Source organism: Polistes dominula, unplaced genomic scaffold (genome assembly GCF_049000335.1).
Source record: "Polistes dominula isolate Pdom_NZ unplaced genomic scaffold, Pdom_raw_medaka contig_17, whole genome shotgun sequence".
NCBI lineage: Eukaryota > Metazoa > Arthropoda > Insecta > Hymenoptera > Vespidae > Polistes > Polistes dominula.
This window is the reverse complement of record NW_028301049.1, coordinates 2,912,577-2,933,325: the sequence shown is the minus strand read 5'-3', so window position 1 is coordinate 2,933,325 and position 20,749 is coordinate 2,912,577. Positions and strand designations below refer to the sequence as shown.

The 20,749-nt window shown below is 32.9% G+C and overlaps 1 protein-coding gene across 5 annotated transcripts in view; it reads left to right on the top strand.

Annotated features, from left to right (window-relative positions):
- The window catches only part of Scgdelta (sarcoglycan delta), a 194,763-nt gene that overhangs the window by 22,755 nt on the left and 151,259 nt on the right, over window positions 1–20,749 (top strand). The window lies entirely within an intron of this gene.

Below are 20,749 nucleotides of genomic sequence, written 5' to 3'. Positions count from 1 at the left end.
GATAAGCTTAATTATTTTTTTTTAATTAATGTCGTACGTTCTTATTTTTTATTTAACTATTTGGTCGTGTGTCTAACGTGTATGCGTACTCGTAGAGGGGGAAAAAAAGAATCTACTTAGTTTAATACAAACGGTGTACGTTCATACATATTCGAGGAGGTTTTAGCACAGGGTGCTTTTTATTAAAATAAGTCATAGAATTTTTGTTCTTGAATTATCCGCAAAACAAAAGAATAAATGAAGGAAAAAGAAGTGTGGGAGGGGGTTGAGAAAGAGAGATATTACGAGGATAACGATTTAGAAATTTCACTACGCAATAATTATATTTTTTATGTTTTATTTCATGTCTTTTAGAGAAGAAACAAGCATGCAAATCTATCTTTTTTTTTTCTTATTCTTATTCCTATTATTATTATTATTATTATTTCGAAGTGGCCGAGTAGAAGGGAAATCCGTGAAAAAAAAAAATGGAAAAGAACTACTACTTTTTTTCTTTTTCTTCTTCTTCTTCTTCCTTTCTTCAGTGAAGTTTATTTTCTCTCGTGGGAATACACAGTAAAGAATGAGAGAGAGAGAGAGAGAGAGAGAGAGAGAGAGAGAGAGAGAGGCGTATTATCGTCGCCATATTGTCCTCGAAATAATTTCTACGAAGTAGGATGAAGAAGAAGAAGAAGAAGAAGGGGTGGAATGGAGTGAGGTGAGGTGGGGTGGGAAAGGTAGAAAAGGAAGTCACACCAACGTCCCGGAAACGTAGTTTCTCCGCTTGTTTGCGTAAATGCCGAGAGGGTAAAGTCGAGCGTCGGATTCCAACAACCCCCAACCGAGGCTTCGAATCCTTCCAAGATCCCTTTCCAGTTCTTCCCCCTCCTCCCTTTCATTCCCCCCCGAGGGACGATCCATCTCTGAAAGTTCTTGGAGATTACCCCGAGAAGGAAAGCACCGCGGACACGCTTCAACCCCTCTCTATCTCTCTCTCTCTCTTTCTATCCCCCCCTTTTTAAACCATCCCTACTCCCTGTAGAAAAGTGATCGAGAATAAGAAGAGAAAATACGGAAAAAGGAAAAATTGAAAGTAAAAAAAAAAGAAAAAGAAAAAGAAAAAGAAAATGGGAAGATGGAACACGAGTTTCAAGTTTCTCTTTTTTTCTGCGTTTTCTTTTAAAGAGTTTTTTTTTTCTTATATCTGTTATCAATAAAATTGGCACGCTTATTTACTAACAATTTTTCTTATCGTCCTTTCGTATTACTTTTTATCTCTTTTCGATATCTTATTTCTTACCAGGAAAACGACAGAGAGGGAGAGAGAGAGAGAGAGAGAGAGAGAGAGAGAGAGAGAGAGAGAGAGAGAAGTACAAAAATAAAAGCTTGAAGAAAATATTTCCAGAAATATTTTGAAGATTATACATTTACGATTTGAATTTAATCATTTGTAGGATGTTTTTAATAAATATTAATTTTTTTTTCTTCTAAATTTCAATGCAATTTTTTAATACAGTCTAAAAATGTAATTTACAAAAGCACACTTATTTCAGCTGATTGAATAAAACTTCAATTTGAAAAAAAAAAGTCACACGTAAAGCTACAAAATTGGTATCTTCATTGAAACTGACGTGAGAGAAGAAAAAAAAAAAAAAAGACTGAAACCTTGAAACAAAAAAAAAATAGAAGAAGAAGAAGAACACGAAGAGTTACAGAAGACCAGGGGGATCATTGGTGCGGGGGTGGTAGAAAATGTGGGGAAGAAAGTGCAGAAGACAGGGGGTTGTACGGTAGAAACCACAGGTAAAGCGAGGGAAAAAGAGGAGAGGGGGAAAGGTTGAGAGAGAATGTATCTCGTAGGTGAAATAGGACTCCTCGAGGAGGGTGTCAAAGGGCGTCAAAGGGCATCAAAGTGCATCAAAGGGGAAGACGAAGAGGGAAAGAGGAAGTTACGGTAGTGAATAGGTTTCTTTTTTTTTTTTTTTCTTCTTTTCTAAAGGAAAAGGGGGTGGTAAAAAGAAGAAGAAGAAGATAGGGATAGAAGTGACGATAGTAGTTCTTTGGAAAAGGGCTGTACGGGTGAAAAGTCCGATCACGTCCGAAGCTTCTCAGGTGACACGAGTCTACCTTAACCTTTGCTTTTTCTTTCGACCTCTGTCAAAGCACTAGCATCCTGTTTTTTTTTCCTTTTTATTTTTTTTTTTTTGACTTCTTTCTTTCTTTTATTTTTTTTATTTTTCGTCTTCTTCTTCCTCTTCTTCTTCTTCTTCTTCTTCTTCTTCATCTTGTACACTCTTCGAACATCCTCTTACACTTTCATTGGGTTCTCTCTTTACGAATGTACTTTCCTGAGACACTTCTAGGAATAGTAAGGAAAGAAAACGTCGACGGTTGAGAAAACGCGTGTAAAAAGGGAAAAGAAGAAATATATATAAAGGGTGCAAAAAAAAAACAAAAAAGAGAAAGAATGACAGATAAAGAAGAAGATACGAAAAGTTTTTTCTTCATGATTTTCCACTATCTTTTTCTTCGCGATACATTAGGTAACCCATTCCAAGGCGCATTGATAAACTACGATCTTGCGTGTCAAGTTTTAAAGCTTAGAGAAAAGGGACACGTACGTGGGATAAAAGTTTTTTTAAAGCTCCTCTCTCTTTCTCTTTATCTGTCTCTCTCACTGTCTCTTTTCTTTTCTACTCAACTGCGTAAGCGTTGTAAAGACGTTCGCGCTTTCACGACTATCATCGAAAAGAAAATGAAAATGAAAATGAAAATGAAAAATAAAGAAGAGAATATAGTTACAATTGTATTCACCATAGTTTTGGAAATTTATTTTTTTTTTTTTTTTACTAACACACATACACACACACATACATTTGTTTAAATAATAATTCCCCTTCGTATTTTTCTTTCTACAATTTTTCCTTTTTTTCTTTTTTGTGTGTGTTCTTTGTCTCCCACGAGAGAATAACACATATTTTTGGTTTCGATTTGGACGAGGTAGAAAGAGAATAAAAAAAAAAAAATTGCTTTTTGGAAAGGGTTACGGGAAAAGGAAGAGAAATATTTTTCGATAATACGAAAACGAGCACCACGATTGGAAAATTTGAATGCACCCGATAGAAAGAGTAAGGGGATTCCTTTTGAAAAAAATTAAAAAAAAAAAAATATATAAAAAAAATAGGTAAGGGTGTAGGTGTGTGGTAGGGTGGTTGTTTTAGAAAAAGTCGACGAGTTTCCGGTAGAAAACAACGAGGCAATGGTGCGCGCTGGTTCGTCGCGGCTGGTTATTTAGCGTGCCGGGTCAGACGCGTTATTTGAACGAGCAAAACTTCTCTTTCGTGACTCGCTTTGTTTAGCATTTTACAACCAACGAATCGACACGGAATTTTCTCTATTGCTTCTCTCTCTCTCTCTCTCTCTTTCTCTCTCTTTCTGTCTCATTCTCTCTTTTTTTTTCCTTCGTAGCTCGTAAAGAACAACGCTAGAAGTCTGATGGTCGTAACCAATTTTTCAAACGATCCTCTCAAATTTTCTATTTTTTCCTTTACCGAACATTTGCTTATCAAACTTTACCCATCTTACTATTTTATTTATTTATTTATTCATTATTATTATTATTATTGGTTAGTGCATTCTATTATTAATTTATTGTTCATTTACTATCAATTATTATAGGTATATTTATTGATTTATTATTAATATTACTTGTTTCATTCTACTATCAATTTATTGTTCATTTACTATTAACTATAGCTATATTTATTTATTTATTTATTTATTATCTCTATTGTTAAGTTCATTCTACTATTAATTTATTGTTAGAAATAAATTATTTTATTTATAAAATTCAGATATAAAAATATGTCAACCAATGAAGATTAAAGATATCATTAATTTACTGTTAAACTTATATTTCAAGCGTCAAGGTTTTATGATTTTTTTTTAAAGGTTTTGTCAGGATCTTTCAACAAGGTGCACTATAAATTGAAACATATATGATTCACAAAATTTTTTGGGTAATTTATAAAATGCTCGTATTACTACATTGACCATAACATATGTATATTTATAAAGACCTATATTAAAAGTTCGTGTAATGCAACTGTCCACCATTACAAGTTTAGTAATGCGAGTATTTTCATGTTAAATGTGACTGCCCTTTTTGCTAGGTCGCAAGCAACGAGAATAGGTTTAGCCCTTTTTTATTATTTTATTTTATTTTATTTTTTTTCTAGAATTACATCGACAATCGATAAAATATTTTATCAGTATATAATAAATTAATATATTACTCGAGATCGATATTTAAACGAGAGGAGAAGGGGAGGGGTTGGTTCGCTTCAAGCACAATGGAAATCGATGGAAAACTTCAAAACGTTTTTTTTTCTTGATCTTTTTATATTTCATTTCCTCTTTACCGATTCTTCGTTGGGTTATCTTTTTTTTTTTTTCAACCCACCACCCACCCTTTACTCTCTTCATCCTTGCTATCTTTTCTCATAAATATATCTACGTGAGCATATGTTGTACGTAGGAAGGATGTACACAAATAAATGTAAACAAAAAGAAAAAAATAAGTAAATAATAAAAAAGTAAAAGAACAAAAATAGTCAAATATATATATATAAAAAAATACAAGAGATTTTGCAACATTATTTGCTCATATCAAACGTTGCAACGATGCGATAGGATTTATACGTATTTTGTATCGAAGGTTTTTTTTTGAGCTTGGCCAGTGTGTCGACCATTTATTCGATCGGAATAACGAGTTAATTTATTATTGAAAATACGAAAAAAGAACAAAGAACGAATAAATCATTCGTCAACGAATTATATTCGAATGCAAATAGGAAAACTATAAGGAAGGGACAATACCTAATAGATTTTTTCTACCTAATCTCTATTCTATTTTATTCGATTAATTTTCGTATAAAGTTTGAAAGTTCATCGAACGTTTTATTTAAAAAAAAAAAAATAAAAAAAAAAAACAAATATATTATTTAACGATCAACCCTCTTAGAAATTGGATTTTTTAAATTAATTTTTATATAAAACGATTTAGCCAAGATTGTTGTTAACTTTGTAAGAACCTTTTGTTGATAGGTGGTTTATTTATTCTACAGTGGTATTTATCGTCGAAAATGTTTTCCCCGTTTTCCCGTAATCACCCTACAGCACTCACCCTCTTCCTCTTCTTCTTCTTCTTCTTCTTTTAGGTTCTTTTTTTTTTGGTCTTCCATTGCTTTCTTCCTTTTTTATTCTCATCCTCATAAATTGCCCGCAACTACCCCCATTAACATGATGTATTTCGAGTAAAGGGAAAATACGAAGAAGAAGAAGAAGAAGAAAAAAATAAATAAAAACGAACAAAATTAGGATAAAATATTTTGCAATCGCGTACTCGTGTGCTCTTACTCTTTTCTGTCTAGTTTTCTTTCTATCTCTTTTTCTCCCTTCCGACATGCCGGATATCGAATTAAGAATGCAACGGTTAAAGCAATATCACCCCCGTTCCCCCTTACCCCTCACCCCTCGCTCCTCACCCCCTCACCACCTGAACTCGTTCTAAATTTGAACTATACATAAGTGCACTCTAAAAGGGATCGATAAAACTGTTTTTATACTCTTTACGGCGATTCTTCTATCGATTATTCTACATCTTTTTCGAACTTAAACTCATCCTTTGTTTTCTTTTTTTTTTAGTATTTTTTTTTGTCCTTTCTTTACGTTAGTGATTTTCAAATAGATACCATGGATAAATTGAGTAATCAAATGATAAGAAATTAGGTCACATTTTCTCTTGTTTTTTTTTTTCTTTCTTTCACTTTTGATAGACATTTATTTGAATAATAAATAATAGGTATAAAAATTCGATTATTAAACTATCAAAGATAATTTAAAAAAAAAAATATATATATATATTCTTATATATTATTGAAATTATTTTGAACAAAGTATAATTTTGTTAAGCCACAATATCGTATAGAATTTGATTTGTTTTATTCAATTGATAAATCATGTGAGACGATTCATTTAAAAATTTGTATAAGAATATTAAAAAGTATATTTAGAAACATCGTAAATTTATGTAATATTTGATTTAGTATATTTTTTTTTTTTGCAAAATTTTCTATTCGATAATATAATCGTTCAAAACATATTCTTTGAATGATGATTTATTGTTTCAGTATAATGCATAGATAGTGGTCCCTACGAACTCTACTATCCTTTTTAAGTATACTTTCAGTATGGGAAAATAGAAGAAAAAAACGTGTGTTACCATTCCATCAAACCATTCAATGTCACTCATATAATATTCATTCACATACTTTATTATTCACTCTGTAAAATTCAGTCTCTCATTATCATATTATCATATTCCAAATTATTTCCCTCAGAAATAACCGGATAAATACATGAGAATGGACTTTATTGTAAATCGATTTTCCATATTCTTTCAATTACGCGTTTCTACCCTATGATTTATATATTAATATTGTTTTTTTTTTATTGCAAATTCATTGCGAATATTTCGTTAATATTTATCACGATTTTTTCGTGTATTTTAGTTTTTTTTTTCCGAATAAAATTCGTCAATTAATATTATTTCGCATTATCAAATTTTCTCAAAAGTATAACTTTATAACTTGAAAAAAGCTCAGTCGCATTTTTCACTTGATAAATTCGAAGATAGAAATCGGACCTTGGTACTCTGTTGAAAAGGGACGACGTCTGTCGAGCACACGTTCCTGTATTCATATTTGTTTTATTTTTCGAAGAAATGTGTCAAGTTTTTGTAAAACCGAAGTGCCAGGTTGACTTCCTTCTAGGAACTTTCCTTATTTTTAAACACACACTAAGTAAGTACTTTATAAAAATTTCATAGAATATATTTGAAATTTTTTATATTTATAATAAATCAATTTATTTAATAATTCGAGTTTATGAAAAAGAAAATAGAAATTGCGTGTGAAAGAATAGATGTATCACAAATTGAATTTAAACAAAAATCCAATAAAAGAATAATAGTAAAAGTTTGTAAACATTCTTTAGAAAATATAATAGATAAAAATGTATACGCGAATTTTTCATTTATATATATATATATATATATATATATATCTTGAAACAGAACTCTTTGAAGGTTTTTCCTGTAGTCTATCGTGTATATCGGTACTCGTTGAAACGTAAAAGAGCAATGAGTGCAGACGGAGTTTACAAAGAAGAGACTCTCGTGTACTGCACGAAAAAAGAAAAAAAGAAAAAAAAAGTAAAGAAAAGAAAGAGAGAGAGAGAGAGAGAGAGAGAGAGAGAGAAATGCTTTTCGAGTTTACGATGCAGAGCTTTATCTTTCTACTCTCCCGAAAAAAAAGTAATAGGAGTAGTTTTTATCACGAAGTATAGATATATAATCATGAATATATATATATATATACGAGATACTATCACTGAATTTTATCGATACAAACAAGAAATTGATCTTACAGAATTAAATTAATATCAAAATTGTTTTTTTTTTTTTAAATAAAAATATTATCTTACCAATAAATATTAGGAAACAGATTGAAATAAATATCGTAATGTAATACACGATTAAGATTGTTTAATTAATTTTTTTTGAATATTATAAAAATTATATATTCATTTTTATTATTCTTACTTAGTTTTTATTACTGATAGAAAAGAAAAATTAAAAAAAAAATACACCTTGACTAATTCACGATAAAAGTGAAAAATTCAACAGCTTGTGTGTAAGTTAAAATTCTAATTGCAATTCTAATGTAAAGAAAAACGCATGTTACGGAAGTATGAAATTAACGGTGTCGATTTAACGCGTCCAAGTATGTAGATAAAATTTATGTAAATTATAGTAATTAATCATATCGGACAAGCGTTGGTCAAAGTACACGAATATATCTACCATACAACATGGTTAACTATCCTTAGCACGCATAGTTAAAATAGAAAAAAGATCGATCACACGTAAGAAGGGTTGTTGTTTGAACCTTCAGGTAGAGAAGGATGCAATGCCGCAAGATTACATTTGGATGTTTCGATTAAATGACATAGATTTGAGTAAACCAACCAAACAACCAATCCAACCAACCAACCAACCCTCGCGACGGTATTTAAACAAGGAAGGAAGAGATTGGTGGGTGAGGGGAGAAGGAGGGAGGAAGTTGTTTGAAGGGGGCTTCAATAGCCATCGTTCTGTCGGATAACCGCGAGAAAGAGAGAGAGAGAGAGAGAGAGAGAGAGAGAGAGAGAGAGAGAAAGGATCGGCGTTTCGAGCCGGAGGTCGATGCAACAGCTTGCGGTACGAGTTTCCCCATTTTCTCCCTCGAATGGAAAGAGGTAGGAGTTGGGTTGGGATGGTGGACAATCGGATCTCTAGGAGCAAAGGGAAAATCACGCTATGGCATTCTCTTTCTCTCGTTCGTCCAGCAGCACTCGTTCGAGCTTGGTGCGAGCGATTGCGTCCATTGGGAAAATTTGAGCGGAAACGCGCTCCGCGTCTGCCGTGCCGATGAAACTCTCGGTGGTTTACGAGGGGTAGAAGGGGGAGAGAATCGGAGAGTAAGCAAGGGAGAGAAGAGAACGTTGCTCGACGGATCGGAGAATGAAACATACGCGAAGGATGGGGTGAGAGTGAGAGGTAGAAATATATATATTTATATATAGTTGGGAGTGTGTGTGTGGAGAAACGAGCGATCGGGCGGAAGGGAAAACAAAAATAGAGACGCATCGGTTCGCGGTAGACGAGGAGATTGGCATTCACGGTTAGAGGAAAGCTTTCGGTGGTCGTGTATATGGAAGAGGTTTTCGGTTTGCGCACTACTGTCGACTGGGACACGACGGTTCAGGGAAATGGCAGAGAGATAGCTAGAGAGCAAGAGCACGAGCACCTATCGGCCACGCTTGGTCGATTTAAGCCGAAAATACAAAAAGTAAATTAGCCGGACAGAACGAGCGTTCGGTGGTTTGTCTCGCCGCACGATTCAACCCTCCCTGGAATCAACCCCTATCATTCTCTCTCTCTCTCTCCCTCACCAAATAATCCCTCTTTTCTGCTTCTCTGGCAACCCCTTCTTCCTCCTACCCCCACTCTTCTAATATTTAAACCCCTCCGCTCGCGTCACGTGTGTCGGATCGTGCGGTCATTGCGGTCCACGCATTTTACGGACACCCGGTATATTATTACGAAACGACAGGGCCACGAGGCACTAGCTGGCTAGCTAGCTAGCTAGCTAGCCTAGCTCTAACTAACACGCGTTCGCCTAAACGCGCAAGTATGCGAAGGTTTGTTTTGTATGTATATTTATGTGGCTGATCCAATCGCCATATGTTCGTGACATTGAGACTAACCGGAGAATATATTCTAAACTATTGCCTATATGCTGCCTATATGTTGTTGTAGGTAATTTGTTAATAATAAGTGACCTATATTTATGTTTCTTTTACGAATATTATGTACATATTTCTTGAGAGTAGTATAAGCATGATAAATGTTTGTGGAGTACCGTGTCAGAAATGTAATCGTTTCAATTGCTACGACATTTTATTTGATGTTCAATTTAAAAAGATAAATCGGATAATCATAAATGACAATAGCAGCTCCCCAATAATATACCAAAAGACATTTTTTATTTAAACTTGATTTTTAGGATTTTTTTTTTAGGACTAATCCTTTTTCAAAATAACTTAAATTCAAATCCTCATTCATTCGGTGATTATACTATGATTTTTTCTTTCGTTTTTTTTTTTTTTTATAATAAAATGATCCATTTAATTCATACATTCAACAGAAATTTTTTCTTTTTTTCTATTCTGTGAAAAAGAAGAAGAAGAGAAACAAGTAAAAGATGTTGAATACTCGAGAAAGTAGAGAGCTCTTAGCCAAAGTCATATCATCGGACTAGGCGCGATTAACGTTCCACAGCATTACGTTGTTTCCTAGCTATGTGTTTACTCGTACTAGTAGCAGCGGAAATCGCGTCGTATTAAAGCATACAAAAGCTTTGCTACCAACCTAAAGGAGAGAGAGAGAGAGAGAGAAAGATAGTACCCTAACTTCCAGTTACCAACTTCGTAGTTTGCCAATGTACATCGTTACCTCAAAACTTTCTTTGGCCAAATATATTTTAACATTTAGGAAAGGGAAAAAGAAACCAATGTTAATGTTAGAAATGTGTTCATGGTTTTAAAGGTGTAAATGATGAAGACGTTAAGTAGTAAGAAATATTTTCCATACGATGTATAAAATATAAATATAGTAATTTCGTATAGAAAAATATCTTTGCCAGTGTGGATTGATTTTAGGATTAAATAGGAAGTTGGTGGGGTGAATTACATTTTTGAATTTGATCCGATTGGATGATGTTTTCTCGTTTCGTTATTCCTTTGGTGTTAACGGATTACGATTGTACAGAGTGTACAGTATAGGGTTCTTTCTTCTAACCCTTCTTCTTATTCTTCTTCTTCTTCTTCTTCTTCTTGCACGTTCGATTAAATTACCCAAAGGATTAGTTCGTATTGTCTCGAAGGGTTGAACATTTCTAAGAGAAGGTTGTTCTCAAACAAGAGGAAACGAAAACTTGAAAGTTCAGTTTGAACGACTAGGCTATAAAGGATGCAGCGACAAAGAAAATTCATTTAATATCGATCTTGCCGAGTCGAGTTTTGTTCCGTCGAGTGGTGGGTGCGCTGCCTCAGGCTGCGCAATCTTCCTCTGTTCTCCTCTCCTCTCCTCTTCCTTGATTCATGGAAGAACGAATTACGTTGCTCACGCGAGAGAATTTTATTTAAGACGACTTTTCGATCTCTTTTTCCCCCCTTCCCTTTTTTTTTGTCCTTTTTGTTACATCTAAATTTTTAAATAAGTATACTAAGAACAATTTTTCCAAAACTCATTCTCGCAAGATTTTCCTAAGCAAACCAATCACTTTCTTCTTTTTTTTTTCTTCCTAAAATTAATTAATTTCGTAAGAAGACAAAAAGTAAATGAAACATTTGTCAAGTTTCCATACACTGTTGTATCATTTATTATTTAATTTCTTGTCTTTTTTTTTCTTATTCTTTTCATCGAATTAATTTCAATACGACGAAGTAAAGGGTAGGGGGGGGGTGATATTTTAAGTAGTCAAAGGTAGACATATATTTAATTTAATAAAATATTTTCACACATTTAATAAGATTATATCAATCTAATATTAATTTATTATTTTATTGATCAAATATTGTATAGCATGTTAAAATAATAGAAAAAAATAATTCCAAAAATGTGATCCTTTTAATTCATTAAACAATTTTGATTATTGGATAAAACTTATTATTAATACATAATTTCTTTCATAGTAGCTTACTGTAATAACGTAGACATAATGTTATTTAATTTTTTTGTTAGAATTCATTATCGGACTCTATCGTCTCCTCCGTTCGAAGGAATTTAATTTAATAATATCGTATCATTAAACACACCCCACCCTTTATTTTTTGTCCCTCTTATTGTTATAATAAAAAAGATTATTATTATTATTATTAATATTATTATTAAAATATTGTGGAGGCAGCTAAAATGCGAATAAAATTCTCCGAGAGAATAATACAAAAATAATAATAATAATAATAATAATAATAATAATAATAATAATAATAATGATAATAATAAAATCTTAACTTTGCAATATACCCAAAAGTACAAAAAAAAAAGGTAAATAATAGTAAACAATTTTATTGGTTATCCGTAATATTGGCAAACGTCTTTTCTAAGACGAGTGAATGAATATAAAATGAAATATTTTCTCATATTTTATACCTACTTTAACGATTATTTGATAGCAAATAAAATCAAATCGAATTGCGAACGAAAAGTTGGTGGTTCTGGAACCTAAAGAAGAGTGAGGGTGGGTTTGTGTGATTCATACTAACGAAAGAAAGCGTCTGTCTCAGAAAATTATTACATTTTCCTCGATACATTGATAACAACCTAGAGAACTTGGTAGACTACCCTCTCTTTCTCTCTCGAGAGAGAAAATATCGCTGATTCGTCGATATCGTAAATAGAAGTTTAATTAATTCGCCGCTCGGTTAACTCGGCTGACAGATCGTCGGAAAAGTAGGCGGAGTTGAGATTACGTCTAACGATATATATATATATAAGGGTTGCTTTAAGCCGCTGTGATATAGTTTGCAAAGGGGGTTTCCAACCCCCTTACCAAACCCCCCACCTTCCTCCTTCTCCTTCTTTTCTATCCCTCTCTTTCTCATTCCCCTTGCTAAGCATCCACCATCTCACCCTCTCTCTCTCGATTCGTCTAACTCGCGATCGTTTATATCGTTTCGAGGATGGTAAGGGTGGTGCTGGTGGTGGTGTTGCATTCCACTTCCTCTTCGAAGGAAACTGCGGTCAGCAGATAGAAAACTCTTCTATTGGATTCGGTAAACCTCGTTCACTTTAGGGTGAAAACCACCAAAAAGTGTAACTTAAGAAATACAGATACATATTTTTTTCTTTTTTACTTTTCTTTTGTCGGATAATAAAATCGATCATTCGAACAGTTTCTTTTACTATGTTTTATTAATAATCGTTTGATGTAGAAATAAAATAGCAAGAGTTTTGTTTAATAGACAGTTGATTATGCGTCTGGGTTAAAATTCTAGAATTTTCTTTTGAATTTTTATACTGAAATAATTGAAACTTTTGAAATATACTCCTATTTTTTAGTCAGTTCATTATTTCCTTTTTAAATCAAATTTTTCAAGTTCTTATTTGTCGTTAGAACTACTGAGACTTTTATTCATTCCTCTTACCTTTAATCAAGAAACTGTTTTTGTTTTTTTGTTTTTTTCTGACTTTATTATTCGAACATTCTTGAGACAACCTATTTTAGTGGGTCAACGTTCAATTTAAGTCCAATTCCATTCCTTTTTTCTTAGCCCCTCGTAGATTAAAATTTGTTTACAGTTTATTTAAGATACAAAAATAGAAGGTATAATAATTTCCAAATATACATCCGATAATAATTAATAATAGTTATACAAATATATTTTTAAGAAGAGTCTAATTCGTGAGAAAAAAATAATAAAATTTATTAATTATAAATTGAATTATAAATTGATCTAGCTAAATCCAATATTCTTAGGTTACAGGTTAAAAAAAAAAACACTTGAGATGTGGGAGTGATGTATCAATATTTGATATACGTATGTAAATAAAAATAGATGATTTTCTTGTGGATATTGTAAAAGAAAATGATAAGAAAGTTTTTACAGTCCAATAAAGTATATTTATAGAATATAAATGCTTTTAGTACGTACACATGTTGACCAATATACGTACGTCATCGGATCAAATCCAATCAAATTAACCAGGCCGAGAGGTAACCTCGATAAGCTTGGATAACAAGGAACGGGACGAAGATTATCCTACCGTGTTGGTTGCCTTATCAAGCGATATATTCGAATTCCATAAATCGTATATTATGTGTCGGCTAGTATCAATGTGTTTGTACATATATTTGCGTAGGTGTGTGTCAAGGGAGAAAACTGTATACACTAGTCTCCTCCCTTCATCGAAGTTACAATCTTTTTCCATTGATCTTACTCATCGATAAAATAGTTATTACGACGAAGGGATCCATCATCGATCATTGAACCTTTGCGGTAGTCTTGGTTATGGTTGTAGGTTTGATAACGACAAAACGTAGTATAACCATTAATGTTTTCTATGATTGAATGCAGAAAACAGAATTACCGAAACAGAGAAAAAAAAAGATTTTTTACATTCAACAAATTTCTGATATTTGATTATTTTTTATTATTATTATTATAATTATTAGAAGGAAGGTCCTTAATTTACAACGATGAATAAAGTTAATAACCAATACTTATTAGTACGTAGTAATTATTTTCTAAGCTATTCTATTTACCTATTGATAAATACGTCGAAAAACCGATTACTGTATGGTTCGATAATTTTACAAACAGCTACTACAGCTAACAACACACATATACACACTCCGTTCGTTGAAATATTAACCTTCAGTCATTGTCGTAGATATTTTATCGAATAAAATTCAACTCAATCGAAATTAGTTTAAAATACTTATACGTGTGTAGTATTCGAAAAAAAAAATCCAACCAAATTTTCGTGAGATGGAAAAAAAAATGATAAACCAACAACACCACCATCATAGAAATTCGTATCGAGAATAGACCATTTTATTTTCCCTCTTGTTTTTTTTTCTTTTTTTTTTTTTTTTACCAGGGGATAAAACTCCGTTCGCGTGTTTCATAGTAAAAGAAAGAAAGAAAAAAAAAAAAAAAAGAAGAAAAAGAAAAGAGGAAGAGAAGATATTTCTTGTCTGTTTGAAATTTTTTAATTCCCCGTTCGCGGAAGGGTTGAACCCTCATACCCTTCTCCCCTCTTCTTCTCTTCCATACTTGATGGTATTCGACGCGAGATTGGAACGTGGACTTCTTTACGATTTTTGAACGATACTTTAGAATTTACGATACGACGCGTTGTCAAACATAAATCATCGGGGGAAAAGCGATAGACGGGAAATTGGAAAAGCCGTTCGCAATTGCCGATTCGTCCATGCGGGAACGCATACCGTTGCATATTTTAATGACGAATGGTCAAACGTAGTCCGTCGGTAACTTTGCGACAAATCAATCTCGTTTCTCTCTCTCTCTCTCTCTCTCTCAAAAACTTTTTCTCTCTTTTTCTTCTGCTTTGATTTTCGATGCTCTTTACTACAGCTGTCTACGTTGTTATTTGATTTTTATTTTGTTTTGTTTTGTTTTGTTTTGTTTTTTTTTTTTTTTTTTTTCGTAAGGAAAGTAAAGTATATGTATTTTTCGTAAAAAGAAGTAATCATCGTTTTCCCTCATTTTTGTTTACTTTTCTATTTTTTTTTGTTTTTTTTTTTTTAAATCAAAGAACGATATCAATCGATAAATTAAAATGACCTATACGTTTTTTCCCTTTCATCCTCCCGAAACCTTTTCTCTTTTCGTACAGTACTTATCCTCATTTCAATTTTTTCATATAAAAATTCGTATATAGAAATTTATAGGGATTGGTTTGGAAATAGGTTCATATATACTACCGCACATATGCGTTTTTATAATCGTACGTATATTCCGTTCAAAGAAAAAGTCTCTCCTACGTATTTTGTGTTTGTTTTTTTTTTTGTGATTTTCGATAAATCATTTCGAAATAATTAGAATTAATTTATGTAAATAATATTAATCGGATCAGTGAAATATTAAAACACATTGATTCCAAAAACAGTTGAGGAAGCAACAAAATATTTTACTCATTTTCCAAATAGATAAAGATGGGATAAAAATTACGAAAATGAAATATAATTTATTTAATATTATAATATTTTTGAGAGAAAAAATACATATACGAAATACGAAGAAACATTTTCCCCGATGGTGATGGGTAGTCGTCGGTTTAATCTCACAAACACACGAAGAATATATTACGGTTTCATGACACTAAAAAAAAAAGAAAAATATTATGAACGAGGGCGTTAAACAAACCGCAAAATCCATGTGATGATAGTGTGGTAGTGGTAGTGTTGGTACTACGGTCGAAACCCAGCAACGGAAAAATAAAGAACAACTTTCTCTCTCTTTCTATGTTTTTTTTTCTTCTTCTTTTCTTTTTTTTTTCTACCCGTTAACGTGCGTCCCGTGCGTCAACTTTGATCTGAGCGCATATAAACGACACACTAAGGATCTCCCGTCGTGCGGACGACGAATTGAAAAGGAGCAACTCATTGCGGTTAGATCGCACGACTAATTTGAAAAGTAGAGAGTGGAGACTACTACTACTACTACTACTACTACTACTACTATTACTACTACTATGTCGTCGAGTTGCCTCTTCGTTTTCGTCCTACCACCCTCACTCCAACCCTCTCCCCTTCATCTTCTCCTCGAGCATTTCTGAATCGCCATGAGTTTGAATAGACCCTAGGTTCCTTTCTATCTCACCCTGTCTACCTCTTTTTCTCCTAACCCTTTCTCTCTCTCTCTCTCTCTCTCTCTTCTAATTCCAATATGCTTCTCTCCTTCTTTCACATTCATATATTTATTTCTCTTTCTATCTATATCTATCTCTCTCATACATATATTCACTGTTTTCCTTTTCTTTTCTCGTTTACGTTTATCTCCTTTTTTGACTTTCAACAAAAATAATTTTTTCTTCCTCATTCTTTTTTTTTTCCTTTTTACTTTTCATATTTAATTAGTTTTTTCCTCTAATTTCCATAAATATATTTTTCCCTAATATTCTTCCCCATTCTCTATCTGTCTCTGTCCATCTTAATTATAATTCTTTTTTTTTTTCTAATTTATATGTATCACTCTCAGTCAAAATTTTATACAAACAATTTTTCATCTTCTCTCACTCTCTCTCTCTCTCTCTCTCTCTCTCTCTCTCTCTCTCTCTTTCCTTTTCTCTTATTGTATAACTATGGGCCAGCACATTAACAGTTAAATTGTCCTCGGCAATTATTCCCAGACATTTGATTACACGTTCGCCGAAGATATATTTGTAAACCTCTTGTATAATAGTATTTGAATTTGTAATCTCATTTAGTCGTTGCGCACGTCGTTATTACTACCCTCCACAACCCCTCTAAAACCTCCACCACCTCCATCCACTACTCACCCTTCCTCGGCCCTCAACTTCAAACGATTTACCTGATATTTAACACATTTATCGTTGTTGCCCCACGATATTTCGTTGACTTTTGTATTATCATAAACGTTTACACATCAAATGTTTATTGATAATCAAATTATTTTACTGCACAATTATTTTTATTTATTTTTTATTTATTTTTATTTCAAATCAATTTGAATCTTTTAGTTAGTATCGATCGTGTATATTTAGTGTTATATAGTAACCGTGTTCAAAGTGCATCTCTAATGATTTCATTGTCTTCGAATAAACGTTTCTATGAAACTGAGAAGTACATATGTGACTATGTTCTTATCTATCCATCTCTCTCTTTCTCTCTCTCTCTCTCTTTGAGAAAGAGCAAAGACAACCTAAGTTCGAATTTACTCCTGCCTAATTTCGTCTCTGTATTATATGTGTTTGTATGTACCGGGTGAAACATTTCAAACTTGTTACATAAATAACTTCATCGATATTATCAACACAAAATTTATTATATTACTCCTTACAATTTAATGTAAATATATATGTGTTTTGATATTAAATAAAACAATTAAAAAAGAACAAAATTATAATAGAAATTTGAAAAGAGGGGGTAACTTTTGATGTATAATTTTATTTATCTTGGTGAGTTTTACTTGGTTGTTTTAAACGTATCACCCGTTATATATGGCTGAATATACTTGGTGCATACGTATAAGTCTTACATAAGTATGTATAAGAGATACAATAGTTAGGTTTCCCAAGGAGTGAGTTCTTGACTTCTATTCGCGATTAATTTCTAGCTTATCACGAATGGTGGTATCGTATTCGTCGTCTTCGTAAATTCAACAAGCCCAACCCCTCTTCTGTACAGGGGAAAAGATAGATAAGGTAGTGAACACACAATACAGCTTGAAACTTTGGCATTACAAATGTTTCTTATTACGGTGTAAGAAGAAACCTTTAGTAAAACTTCTTCAAATCGTTCGTGATCGGAAAAAGAAAACTCTTCCTATACTATTTCTTAATCGATATCGTAGATAAGATTGATACTTAAGCTTGCACTCTAACGTAATTACAATTGCGTTTAATGTTTCATTGGGTTGGTATTAAAAATTTATACCCGGGGGGGTTTCAGGGGTGGGAAGAAAGATTTGTTACGTTAAATTATTAAATTATTTAAAATCTTCGCGATAAGAATGATAAAATAAATTTCTATTTTTTATTTCACATTGTGTTAATTGTATAAAATAAAGAATTATTACAGAGGATACTGTGTTTAATAAAAAATATAATAGAATATACTTTTGGCGTGTAAGTATGAGAGTGAATGTATATATCCATTTCTTGATTATGTAAATTGAAAATATATATAAAAAAAAAGATGTATATAAAAGGGTGAGTAGTTAAGATTACGATTAATCTACGTGTCCCGTAGTAGTGGATGACTATAAGGAAGGGATGTAGTTTGGTAAAGGTATAACCAAGGTAGAGAAAGAGTTGGAAACTCGTGTTTGGAAGCGTTTGCCCAAGTTGTCTCGCGTAATCTCGAGATTGCAACGTAGAACGAAAGCGGCGGGTAGACAGGGTTAGAAGATAGGAAGAGGTTTGTGTCTGTGCTTTACAGAAAGTGCAAGAAAAAGGCTAGGAAAGAAGAAGAAAAAGAAGAAGAAGAAGAAGTAGAAGAAGTAAAAGAAGTAGAAGAAGAAAGAAGAAGAAGTCAGAGGTGTCTGAGAAAGAAAGAAAGAAAGAAAGAGTACGAAATAGTAAGAAATAGCAAGTATAAAAAAGAAAGAGGAAAGGGAAGGGAAGGGAAGGAAGGGAAGGAAGAAGAAAGATAGAGTAAAAGTAAGAAGGGAGAGAAAGGGTAGTCTATCCGTAGAGGAACGTGCGACTAAATGAAAGGAATGTAAATCATAAAAAGTTACGAGCTTTTAAATCTCCTACAAGATGGTGCACGTTCGCTTTAATTACCTTACATCTCTCATTCCTCCCCTGACCCCCGACAAGGTTGGCTTGCCTTCTACAGTGCTCTCTGTCTCTCTCTCTACTTTTCGACAGAGTAAGGGAGTAACTATAAGAAAGATAGAGAAACTGTTCTCTTAGTAAGAAAGATAGAATAAGAGAGAAGAAGAGAAGTTCCTTCCTTGGCTCTTCTCTACTTTTCCTTCTCTCATTTGCATTCCTCCACCTCCTCCTCCTCCTCCTCCCTCGTCGCTGACCCTCTTTCCATTCGTCCTTTTACATTTTCTTCTTCTTCTTTTCCCCTTTTCCTCCCCCTTTCTCCTATTTCATTCTCCCTCTCTCTCTCTCTCTCTTTCTCTCATGATATTTCCCCATCTAGCTCATCGCTTCGCTTTCACTCGAAGAAATTCCTTGCAGCGAATAGATCACCCTTCAGGACCTTCCAACCCCTCTTGGGGATAATTAGCTACGTGGTACTGTGGTCCCTCCTGCATTCGCGTTTTGATACGCCCTTTCTAACAGCTTAGAAAAAGAATAAGAAAAAATTGCAAACCTTTTACTTCTACTATTTTTTTTTTTAACATGAAAGTAAAGAAATTAAACAACAACAAAGTTGCACCAAGTGCACGTATAGCACGTAGATCGTTATTAACGTCATTGTCGTGGGATTTCATTGCGAAATGATTTCTCATATTGGTTGTTGTTATTGCTACTGATTTGATTTGTTAGATTATAGGGGTTATATTGGCCTAACGTGTTCCCAAAGGTAGTAGAGTTTTCTGGTAGAAAAGAGAGGATCACTTTCTAAGTGATTGTGAGATAAGTGGAGTGCTCCTGTTCGCTTTGGTGCCTTCACCACGACAATCCTGTTCAATGAGCGCGACCAAGTACTTCTATCTTCTTCGTGGTGGCAGCTAAACTTTATTCGAGAGGACCAAGAAAACCAATCAATTTTACAAGCTTAAACTTAGATCGAAATGTGATAGGAGAACCATTCTTTTAAAAATACACGATATGATTACGTTAAAGTTACTTTCAGATTTGGAAAAGAATACTTTTTCATCGTACAGCTTTACCATTTCAAAAATGCTACATTTACAATTTTGTTCGATCAAAGTTTGGTTAGGTTTGAAAATGATTCGTAAGAAAAGTTTGTAGATTTTAATAGACTAAATGGTCTTCTTATTAGAATAACAAGATCAAGTTTGACAAGGACAGTATTGAGATCTCTTTTTCGAAGAATTTTCGTTATCAGGCCACGTGTATCAGTAATGGTGCACGTGACACCGAACGTGTTAAGAATGTTCCAAGCTTTTTGTTTGAAGTTTCGTGTAAAACTACTACTATCCAGTAAATTTCTTCTCCATTTCCTATCCCCCCTTTCTTTTCTTTTCTTTTCTTTTTTTTCCTTATGGTGTCTCCTCTCTACTTTTAACTGGAAACCCTTTAGGGAACAACTCTTGTTTACGCTAGGAGAAATGTTTAGTACGGTAGAGCCAATCGAAACTCTTCGATATTTCACGACATTACTTCGACAAGAAGGCAACTCCATTTCAACTCTGTTTGTATTTCAAACATTTTAGATGGAAACTGGTTTCCTAAAGAGAAAATTAATGTCACTATTAACGAAACATATGTTTCATTTGAACAAACTTATGCATATATGAAGTGTACTCATAAGTATTAGTGCATACACATTGGTGTATATTATATATCGTTTAAGATAACTCATAAAACATTTATGCTATATATAAAAATTAAGTTTGAGAAAAATATGCTTTACGTTTTACACTTCCTATCAGTATTATTTTTTATGATGTTAGTAAGTAATTTTCTTATCAAAGAAAAAAAGATGAAAATGCAGTTGTGCAGTTAATGATTTTTGCTGGAATATATTTTTATTATTTTTCTCTAAAGCAATTACTATGTGTTCTATAAGTTAGACGTAAATTGGTATGGGGAAAGTGTGTATGGTTTACGTATACGTTGTCGGCATGGGTAAGGACATATGTCATAAGGTGACAAGCGGAACAAATGGAATCTGATCTAGCAATCCTCTTCGGTGTACACTGTTTATGTATAATGATTCATATATATCTGACTTTTTACTATTATTAT